Below are 10,415 nucleotides of genomic sequence, written 5' to 3' on the forward strand. Positions count from 1 at the left end.
GCTTAACATGCGGAGCGGCCAGAGGAAGGCGGCCCCATGACGAGGCGGAGACCCTGCCTCCCTCCTGTCTCTTAGGGTGAGGAGGGGTCATGCTCCACATCCCCCCCAGCCCGTCACCGGTTTAACCTGCCCTTCGGTTTCCAACTGAAACGCCAGCACGCCCACCTCTGGGCAAGGAGAGGGGGTCCAAGCCTGGTCTGTGCCCCCCTGGCCACTCAGGGGCTCAGAGGATCCGCCACCAAGCGGCAGAGGAGCTAACACAGCCCCCACCCCACTGCAAAGCCCCACGCTCCCTCAGCCCCGGGGAATGAGCATCCTTGTTCTCTGAAGCCCAGCTCAGCCAGCAGGCTCCCCGTCTCCCAGGTGTGGGGGTGCACACCCCCATGGTGCTGTCTGCGGTGGCCGAGGTGCTCCCGCTGATGAAGTGCTGTCCCAAGAGGCTCAAGCCCTCTGCCTCCCCAGGTGCACCTCCCGGTGTGACTGCAGGTGCTCCCGTCGGGACCTCAGGTCCTGGGCAGCGGAGGGGGCGGCAGCAGATTCCTGCACCCTGTCCTTCAAGCCTTTCTCAGGAGTTCTGGAATCTGCTGACATTTCCAGGTCATTGTGATACCCCTGGGGCCGCTGGGACCTGTAGGGAAGGGTGGACAGTGTCCATTCTTCATCCCTGAGGGGTGAGCCCTGAGGGCCTGAGACTCACTGAGGGGGGCGGGGGGTTATGGCCTTTCCATACCCTCTGGTCATCTCCCAAGTCTCTTGGCCCAAAGCACGCTTGGGTGGAGTGCACTGCCACCTCAACAGGCCCAGGCCTGACTCGAGACAGAGCCCACGGCCCACCAGCCACAGCCCAGAGTCCACCTGCGGTGCAGGGCTCTCTCCGCCTGAGACTTCGCCGCAGCCACGGAGGTGTCTGTGGAGCTGCACCCCTGCCTCCCTCGCCCTCCCTTCTGGTCAGCAGCTGGCCCAGGTGAAGGGGCCCCGCAGAGAGAAGCTGGGAGAGGTCAGTGTCCACCTCCACCTCTGGGAAGGAGGCCTCCTGTCTGCATAACCTGCCATTCAAACTGGCAGCCAGAGACCTCTGCGTGTCTGCTCAGCTGCTTCTTCAAGATGTGGAGAGCGCAGGGTCCTAGGAGCGCGAGGCTGAATGCTTACCCGCCGACTGCACGGTGGCGGCGATGAAGAGGAAGTGAGGAGAGAATGTGCATCCAGGGCTGGAACATGACAGCCCGGGGCCGGGGAAGCAGGGGGTGAGGTGGGGAGCATCTTTGCCATCTTCCTGCCACCCTCATTCTTCCTGGAACAAGGTACAAAGTGCCACTTCCCAGGAAACTACTTTGATCAGCAGAAATATCCATACGACGGGAATAGAGGTGGAATAGAGTTTACGATCAGGAAAACTCATTGAATTTAAAGGTGGATTTGATTAAACGCAGCCTGGAGCTGCAATGCTAAAATGTGAAAGAAAACAAGGCCTATATGTTTACAAAAAAATTACACAAAACAAAAGAAAGGCAGTGACCTTGGAATTCTGGTTCATTCTCTGGATTCCGGGCCAACACTGGTTTTCTCAACAAACAAACGGAACACACCCAGGCCTGAGGCCTCCGCAGTCTGAGCCCCCCGCCCTCCCCCGGCTGCCTGGACGGCCAGCAGCTTTCCACGTGCCCCAGACCTTTCTCATACACTCATTCCCTTTGGTGAGGCCTTGACTCCCACAGAGCTGGGGAGTCATCAGACCCCAGCTCTCAGAAGGAGAAGCCAAGAAACTAAGAAAGCAGAGGAAAGAGAAGAAGGGGAAATAAGAGTTTTTTTTTTTAGAGGAGAATACTGGGAAACTTAAATGTCATCTCTTATCAAATGAGTCTAATAAATTAAGCTTTGACAAGCCTATATAATAAAAGGGTAATATGCAAATTGACCGAACGGCAGAACGACCGGTCGCTATGACGCGCACTGACCACCAGGGAGCAGACGCTCAAATCAGGAGCTGCCCCCTGGTGATCAGTGCACTCCCACAGAGGGAGTGCCGCTCAGCCAGAAGCCGGGCTGATGGCTGGCAAGTGCAGCGGCGGTGGTGGGAGCCTCTCCCACCTCTGTGGCAGCACTAAGGATGTCTGAAGCCAACTGTCCCAAGCCGGCAGTTGGACATCCCCCGAGGGCTCCCAGACTGCGAAAGGGTGCAGGCCAAGCAGAGGGACACCCTCCCCCACCGAGTGCACGAATGTCGTGCACCGGGCCCCTCGCAAAGTCATAAACAAAGATTTTTTTTAAAAGTACCATTTGCCTTCGGGTGAGGCCGGGGTCATGGGGCAAGAGGAAGGCTCAGACAAGGCTGAGTGATGCCTAAAGGTACAGGTTGTGCTGCTATAACAAGGAGACCCCCAAAACCAGTAACATAAGCAAGACAGAGATTTCTCCTTCAGACCCACACCCTGATGTTTGTGCCAGTGCACTTGGGGCCCAGATTCTCTCCATCTTGCTGCTCTGCCATCCTCCCAATGCAGTTCCTTCCTCACAGCCCAAGATGGCTGTTACAGCTCCTTCCTTCAGGTCTCGTTTCCAGGCAGCTGGAAGAGGCAAAGGGGAGGGGGGCACAGTCTCCACCTTCACTGGCCCATTTCGGAACTTGAACTCACCCCTTCTACTCACAGTCCATATGGCTGAGCCTGGCTTTAGGGGCGGCCAGGAGGTGTAGTCATGATCGGGGTGACCATGCATCCAGAAATCAAGGGGAGACACTGGGTCCACAAGAAATCTCCACCATACTTGCCCAAAGAAAGCTGTTTCCCGTGCCACTGTGCCCAGGTCAGTTCCCTGCAGGGTGGGCGCCCAGTGTGCGGTCATGTGACAGCTGCTCACTTTTGCTCACTTACACCCAAGCAAACTATATTTACTGAGAAGTAATGACTTCCTTTTCCCCTTAAACAAAGATCATTAAATCCACTAGAAGCAAATACGTTGGTGTTCAAACTGACCCCGGAAGCTTGTCCGGGGAGCAGACACACTCAGGCTTTTCCCGCAGCCCCAGCCCCATGATTTCCTCTGACCCTGGCCCCGTCCCCAGGACACACTTGGCACCCAGAGCCCTGGACTTGACCAGAGACCCAAAGGCTGCAGTGGGATACAACTGCCATGGGACCCTCTGGGGCAGCCCTGGGAGACAATCCCTCTGCCGACCATGGCTCCTAACGACAGGTAAGGACAGGCCGCTGCCTGGGAGTCAGAGTCTGAGGCACCTAACTGGTAGCAGCTGAAAAGAAATGGAGTCTGAAAAGTGCAGCCCATCCCCCACCCGGCACGTTGCAGGAACCTGTCATTTTCTTTTACTTCTGAGTTGAAGCATCAATTTAGAAAATTGCAGCTACTAAATCGCACCATCAAGTTGCTGAAAGGCGCCTCCCCTGTGAGAAGTCTCCTGCACATGGCGCTCAGGAGTCAGCGTCACCACCCACCTCCCTCCTGACGCCGGACCTTTGCTGTGGCAAATGGTTTGTCTGCCAATACCCGGCTGGACCTTGTAGCGGAGAAGCCAACCCATGGGACCTCCTCTCCCAGGTTCCAGGACTGCAGGGCTTCCTGTGGGTGGGTGGCTGCAACTTCAGGAGCCTGGGGGGCCTTGGATGTCCCCAAGCTGCCGAAGGCTTCTGAAACTGAGCAGCTTGGAGAGCAGGGCCTTTTAAAAAGATCAGGCCCTGTAAGGCATGTCCCCAGAAATGGTGCTCGTGGGGAGGGGTGCTCTGGTCCTGATGCCACCAAGAAGCAAGTCTAAGGGTCCTGGGTGGAGTCAGGAGGACAGAACTGCAGCTGGGACTCCCATGTGGCTGTGCTCGGAGAAGACTGACCAGGCACCCACCCTGCAGGGGCTGACCCAGATACCCACCCTGCAGGGACTGACCCAGATACCCACCCTGCAGGGGCTGACCCACATACCCACCTGCAGGGGCTGACCCAGATACCCACCCTGCAGGGGCTGACTGGGCACCTACCATGCAGAATAGCCCAGCTCAGCCTTCTTGCGGGCAGGACGTGAAAACCTGTGACATGCCCTTGGAGAGAGTGAGGGACGAGGGACTCCAGCATCTGCGAGGGGTCCCTGCTCTTTAAATTTTTGTTTATTTATTTATTTATTTATTTATTTATTTGAGAGAGAGAAGAAAGAAAAGAAGGGAGGGAGGGAGGGAGGGAGGGATGGAGGGAGGGAGGGAGAAACATCAATTTGTTGTTCCATTCATCTATGCATTCATTGGTTGACTCCTGTATGTGTCCTGACCAGGGATCGAACCCGCAATCCTAGCGCATTGGGACGACACTCCAACCCACGGAGCAATCTGGCCAAGGCTAATTCCTCCTGCTCTTTCGCCGAGCTGGTGTTTAGAGGGTATGGGAGACAGGTGGTGGCCGTGGTCCCTTGAAGACCCAGCCTCCTTCACCATCTGATTCACTCATTTGGGGGTCTAATCAGAGGCCGAAGGAAAAGCCAGTCAGTTCCAAGTGTGAAGGAGCGTTTTAGAGAAGGTCTTTCTACCACGAGAAAGAGAATAGAAAGCACACGGAACTAAAACTAGTGGACCACCTCCCCGCACGGAAAATCCACAGGAGAATTCTGAAAACCCAAAGACAAAGGGTCATGTGCCCATGAACTCAAGAAAAAGCTTTCTCCTTCAGAAGACAGGAAACTCAGCGCATCTTTCGGAGCCCAGGAAAGCCAGGTGTCGTCTCCCCGCCAAATGCAGGTCCTTTTCCCCAGACATGAAAGTACCTTTGAAAAGGAGTTGCTCTCCCAATGTAATCATGAAGGCTCAAAAGCATTGGAGACCCCAGTGTGCCCTGCCCTGGCCGGCCCTGCACTGGTCTGTGAGGCTGGCAGGAGAGTCCCCACCGTGGTCGCCATGTGGCCATCGTCATGTAGCTGTCCAGTGACTCACTGACGAGGTTCGATCAAATGCCTCCCATTCATCGTCCCCCCCCCCCCCCCCCTTACAAGTTCTTATGGGCACAATTGACGCTACCCTGCAGTATAATATCCTTATTTTGTAGTGAAAATTATTATTATATTTTGTATTCCAGAGCCCCTGGAGTCTGCTGAGTGAGCAGTGGGTTTTCCTCTTTCCAAAGAGACATAGATTTTCTCAACTACAGAGAAGGCGGACGTGCCCAGACTAGCAGATCTGTGGGTAGGGGGCCCGAGGCGTGAAAGCTCTTTGTTGAGAGAAATACTAACAGTGAAGGGGGTTGATTGATTGAGAAATTGCCAGAGGCTGCACAAGATTTGACTTCCTGTAGGTGGGTATTGACTTTCATTTTCTTTTTATGACAACCGCTCAGAACTCAGCCTCTGCCTCTCACCCGGGTGGCTTTTTCGATCTGTTTTCCCCCTTGGCAGGGTCACAGGTGCTGAGGTTGAGTGCAGACTCTGATTTATGGCTGTTCCCACCCCGCCCCTGCCGGAGGCAGATTAACTTTGGATGGGGCTGACAGACCCATCTGGCCAGGTGGGGCTGGCTGGCCAAGCCCTCCTCCCATTAACTGAATAAATGCTATTGAGCATCTCCCTGTGCCAAGCCTTGGAGACAGGAGGATAAACCCTGCCCCTCCAAACTCTCCAGCGAGTGAGACATATCCAGGCACCTCCAGCAGTGTTGCTAGGGGTGGGAGACGCCACAGGGACACCCAGGCAGAGGGCTGAGCCAGACCACAGGACAAGAGGAAGAAAGAAGCCACAGCGGGGAGATCCCACACTGGAGAAGCATTGGGCATGAGGGCGTGGGGCTGGAGGTGCCAGGACAGGAAGACTCGGAGCCCTGCGGAGGGTCAGGGGTTTGTCCTGAGAACAACTGCAAGCCTTTTCACATTTTGAACAAGACTGTGATGTGACCTCCTCACAACAGGAAGGATGGACGGGCAGGATCCAGCCTGGAGGCAGACAGAGGAGAGCAATGCTAATGCAGACGGGAGGTGATGGAGGCCTGCACTGAAGCAGTGGTGTCAGGATGGTGAGAGGAGACCAGCAGCCAGCAGAGAAAAGCAGGGCCTCAAGCAGAAAGTGAGGGTAACATTGTGGAACTGTCCATCAGGCTCATGCTGGAGTCACCCCCACTCCAATTTCTGTCCATGGTGGACTTTTTATGTTTAAAAGAGCCAAGCCCTAACCGGTTTGGCTCAGTGGTTAGAGCGTCGGCTTGCGGGCTCAAGGGTCCCAAGTTCAATTCTGGTCAAGGGCATGTACCTTGGTTTTGGGCACATCCCCAGTGTGTGTGGGGGCGAGGGGGGGAGGTGCAGGAGGCAGCTGATTGATGTTTCTCTCTCATCGATGTTTCTGACTCTCTCTTCCTCTCCTTTCCTCTCTGTGAAAAGTCAGTGGAATATATTTTAAAAAATAATAATTAAAAAATAAATAAATAAAAGAGCATGGCTGAGCTCAAAAGCAAGCTAAACATTTTGAGGATCCTGAAAGAGAACAGAAACTCTCAGCAAGAACCAGAAATTAAAGCCACAGATTCAGGACTTGAGAAAAGCAGAAGCAACCAGGGGACACCCCTTCCCTTGCCAGGGCACTGGGCACTGAAGACTGTGCTCCTAGACGGAGGCTGCGCTAGGCTTGCTACATGGACCAGGGGCTGGGATTGGGCTGGTGGCAGGCTTCTCTGCCTGTAAATGAGAACCAAAAAGAAGCTGTTACCTTCAGGGGACAGAAATAGCTGTGCAGCCAGAAGCACAGCCACGTCAGCCATGGCCCTGCAACCCCCAGGGAGGAAATCCCAATCTGATGATGTCAGATCTTATTGTGAATTGTGAACCCACTGGAGGCAGCTACAAAAGTGCCCACACAAGGGGATGAGCAAGATGGCAGAGAGTAAAATAAAACAGAAAACACCTACTCATGATGAACTTTCAAAACCCATCAGAAAAAATGAATGCCATGAAGCCCAGACAAAAAGTTCATCAAATGGGAGAAATGAAGTCATAAAGCAATTGAAAGAGACATTATAACATTACATATGATTAAAATCCTCAGAGATCAGACAACAAGCTAGGAAGGCCAAAACAGAAGATAGGAAAGAACCCGTTAAAAATACTAGAAACAAAAAATATAGCCATGAAAATTTTTTTAAACCTGAATGGGTGAAATAAATGCTACACAGAAGCATAAGTAATTAGTGAATTAGAAGTTAGCATTGAGGAACTGACTAAGAAAATAATTCAGAGATGTTAAGAGAAGGAAACTAAAAGGAAAGTTAAAAGCTGTGATGGTCAGACAGAGAAGATTCAACACATGCCTACTAGAAAATCCAATGGTATGAAGTAGAGGAGACTGCAGTGAGACATGGTGACTCTAAGGTAAGTTTCGTGATAATAGCTCAGAATTTTTCAAGAGTAGAGGATTTGATAGATAGTACATCAAATGCCAAGCAGGACAAAAAAACACAACAAACAAAAATCTCAAAAGCTCCTAGAAAGAAAGATTTCCTACAAAGGAGAAACAGTTAATCTGCCAACAGCCCACATCACGAGCAATAGATGCCAAAAGACTTGGAAGAGGTATCTCCAAAGTGCTGAAGAAGGGAAAATACTGTCAGCCTAGAATTTTGTACCCAGCTAAACTATTCTTCACAGCAATGATGAACGAAAGTCATTTCAGAAAAACACAGATGAGACATTTATTTTTTTTCACAGACACTCAATAAAAGAACCACTTGCGGATGGACTCCAGAACCCCAGAATGACTCAGGAACTGGAGGTACCAGTACCACGGAGGTTGGGTGAAGTATGTATAACACAGGGGATTTGGTTTAAGGTGTGGAGATCTCCCTCCAGGCTCTAGGACAGGTATTTCTCCATAAGACTCTGGAGTTTCATTATCTGAAAAATTAAAGCATTAACTCTCTCAATCCAGGAATATCAGGTACAGAGGACATCATGCGTGAGACATATGGCTACTGACAGGGGGATTGAGTCGAAGCTTACACAGTGATATGAGGGTTAATTTTATGTCACCTTGATTGGGCTAAGGGACACACAGTTCACTGATAAGACATTATCTCTGGATGTGCCTATAAAGGTGTTTCCAGAAGAAGTTAGCATTTGAACCAGTGGACTGAGTAAAGAAGATCGGCCTCAGCAGTGTGGGTGAGAATCCACATAGAACAGAAAGGTGGAGGAAGGGTGAATTCCCTTTGTCTGCCGAGCTGCGACGGCCACCTTCTCCTGCCTTCCTGGCTGGCTGCAGAAATACTAAAAACTGTTTCCAGTTCACTTCCTTGGGACCCCTTAGAAGCAGAACTTGAGCAGGTTCAAGCAGATGATTAAGTTGACCACTCCAGGTATATAGCAGCACCTGCCTGCACCAGACCCTGGGAAGGCTGACTGGTTTGAGCCAGAGACCCTGAGACAGGGGAAGAGACAACCATGTCAGGGTGTGGTCACCCAGGAAAAGAGGCCAAACTATGTTCAGAGCAGAACCAATGAGGGATTCGGGCAAAATTGTTTCTAATTCTAACAATCTGTGCTCTTCATCTTTTACGTGACCTATTTATCCCTCTTTTAAAAATACGAAAGTAAAATGCAGATTATGCAAGCACATGACTCTACTTAAAGCTGGATGAATTTGGATTTCCAGCTGAGGATACCCCTGAATAAGCCTCATTTCTGAGTAGAGTGATCTGGCTCTGTCATCACCACACTTTCCCAACAGTGCTTTCTATTTCTAGGATTAAAGAGCTTTCTGAGTGAGTAGATTCCCGTAAAACCACTTCAAGAAAGTTTGATCAGCCCTAACCGGTTTGGCTCAGTGGATAGAGCGTCGGCCTGCAGACTCAAGGGTCCCAGGTTCGATTCCGGTCGAGGGCATGTACCTTGGTTGCGGGCACATACCTAGTAGGGAGTGTGCAGGAGGCAGCTGATCGATGTTTCTGACTCTCTATCCCTCTCCCTTCCTCTCTGTGAAAAATCAATAAAATATGTTTGTTTTTTTTAAAGTTTGATCAGCTGTAACAGTGACTGCTGGACATTTATTTGCCTGCAGCCTTAGCCCTGTCAACTGAAAGGTACCCACCCACAAGCCCTACCAGGGGGCTGACCTTCCGCCCCATGTTCCTTGACCCTGACCCTCTTCCTCCAGTTGACTGGACGAGAGTGGACACTTGACCAAAATAATGAGTCTACATGCTTGCCAGTGTCCTGTGGGTGGCCTATCAGGAAAAAAACTCCTTTACTTAAAAAATATGAACAATACACATCCAACAGACAAGACATTTAGTATTGAGAGCTGAAACTCAAGTCATATTTAAGAGATGATCCCTGAGTTAAATCTGGACCTTGAAGGACAAGGTCATGAGGGGCTATCACTTGCTGAAGGTATAGTAAGTGAACGCTGTAAGGTAGAAAAATGAGAAATAATACATGCTGGGTAGTGCACGAAGGTGGTGTGGACCCACAGAGATGATGTCAGCCTCGGTGATGGCGCAGCCTCACTGCTGAAGTACCCCGAGCTGCCCCACATTTGGGCATTTCCTCTCCCTCCTCCTCCTCCTCCTCCTCCTCCTCCTCCTCCTCCTCCTCCTCCTCCTCCTCCTCCTCCCTGACCACCCACTGCAGCCCCAGCCCAGCCAGGATGCTGGCCTCGGTCTGCCTCCATGACCTTCCCTTGGTGCCCAGACACCCACTTCTCAGCAGGAGTGGAGCCTCGGCCTCTCCTTGGAGAGATAACCGGAGAGGGCACAGAGGAGCAGAGTCATTGGAGCTCCCACTTAAAGTCAAGTCCGTTTCCACCATCACTGAGTTGCGATCCACCCCTTTCCCTCAGGCACGAAGGTTCAGCCAACGCTCATCCCCATGTGACCCCAACAGACTGTCCTAGGGCTGTCTCCCGAGGCCCTGGCCACCAGAAACCCGTCTCACCCAGGCCAAATGGGCCTCAGCAAAGAGCTCCATTTGAAGGTGTTTTATTGGCATCCAGCTCCCAGTGTCCTGCTCCGACAAGGCCGCCCTCTGAAGCAAGCCGGAGCCTGCCCACTCCCCTCCCCTAAAACCACACAGCTGTGTGCCTGGAGGGAGGGGCGGAAACACCACTTCACAGCAGCTGAGAGCAGGCAATTAGCCATGGAGGGAAAGCAATTCAAAGATAGTAGCCAGAACCAAATGGAATGTCTGGACTCTGGAGGAAGAACTCTGGCCCTGCGCAAATGCGGGAATCCAGGGTGACAAGCCCTCCCCCGCAGAAGGAGCAACTAAAGGCAGCCATCCCAGCCCCAGGCCCAGGCCCAGACCTCGCTGCCACCTCATGCCTGTGTCCCTGTACGGACTGTGCTGCTCTTTGCAAGGGGCCCACCTGGCTCTCGGCACCTGGACAGGTTTCCTGGTCCCCTTTCGCCTTCTCCATAGCAAGAGAGTGCCTCAAATCTCCCCACAGTCCTTCATCT

Source organism: Plecotus auritus, assembly GCF_963455305.1.
Source record: "Plecotus auritus genome assembly, chromosome: 2".
NCBI classification, from domain to species: domain Eukaryota; kingdom Metazoa; phylum Chordata; class Mammalia; order Chiroptera; family Vespertilionidae; genus Plecotus; species Plecotus auritus.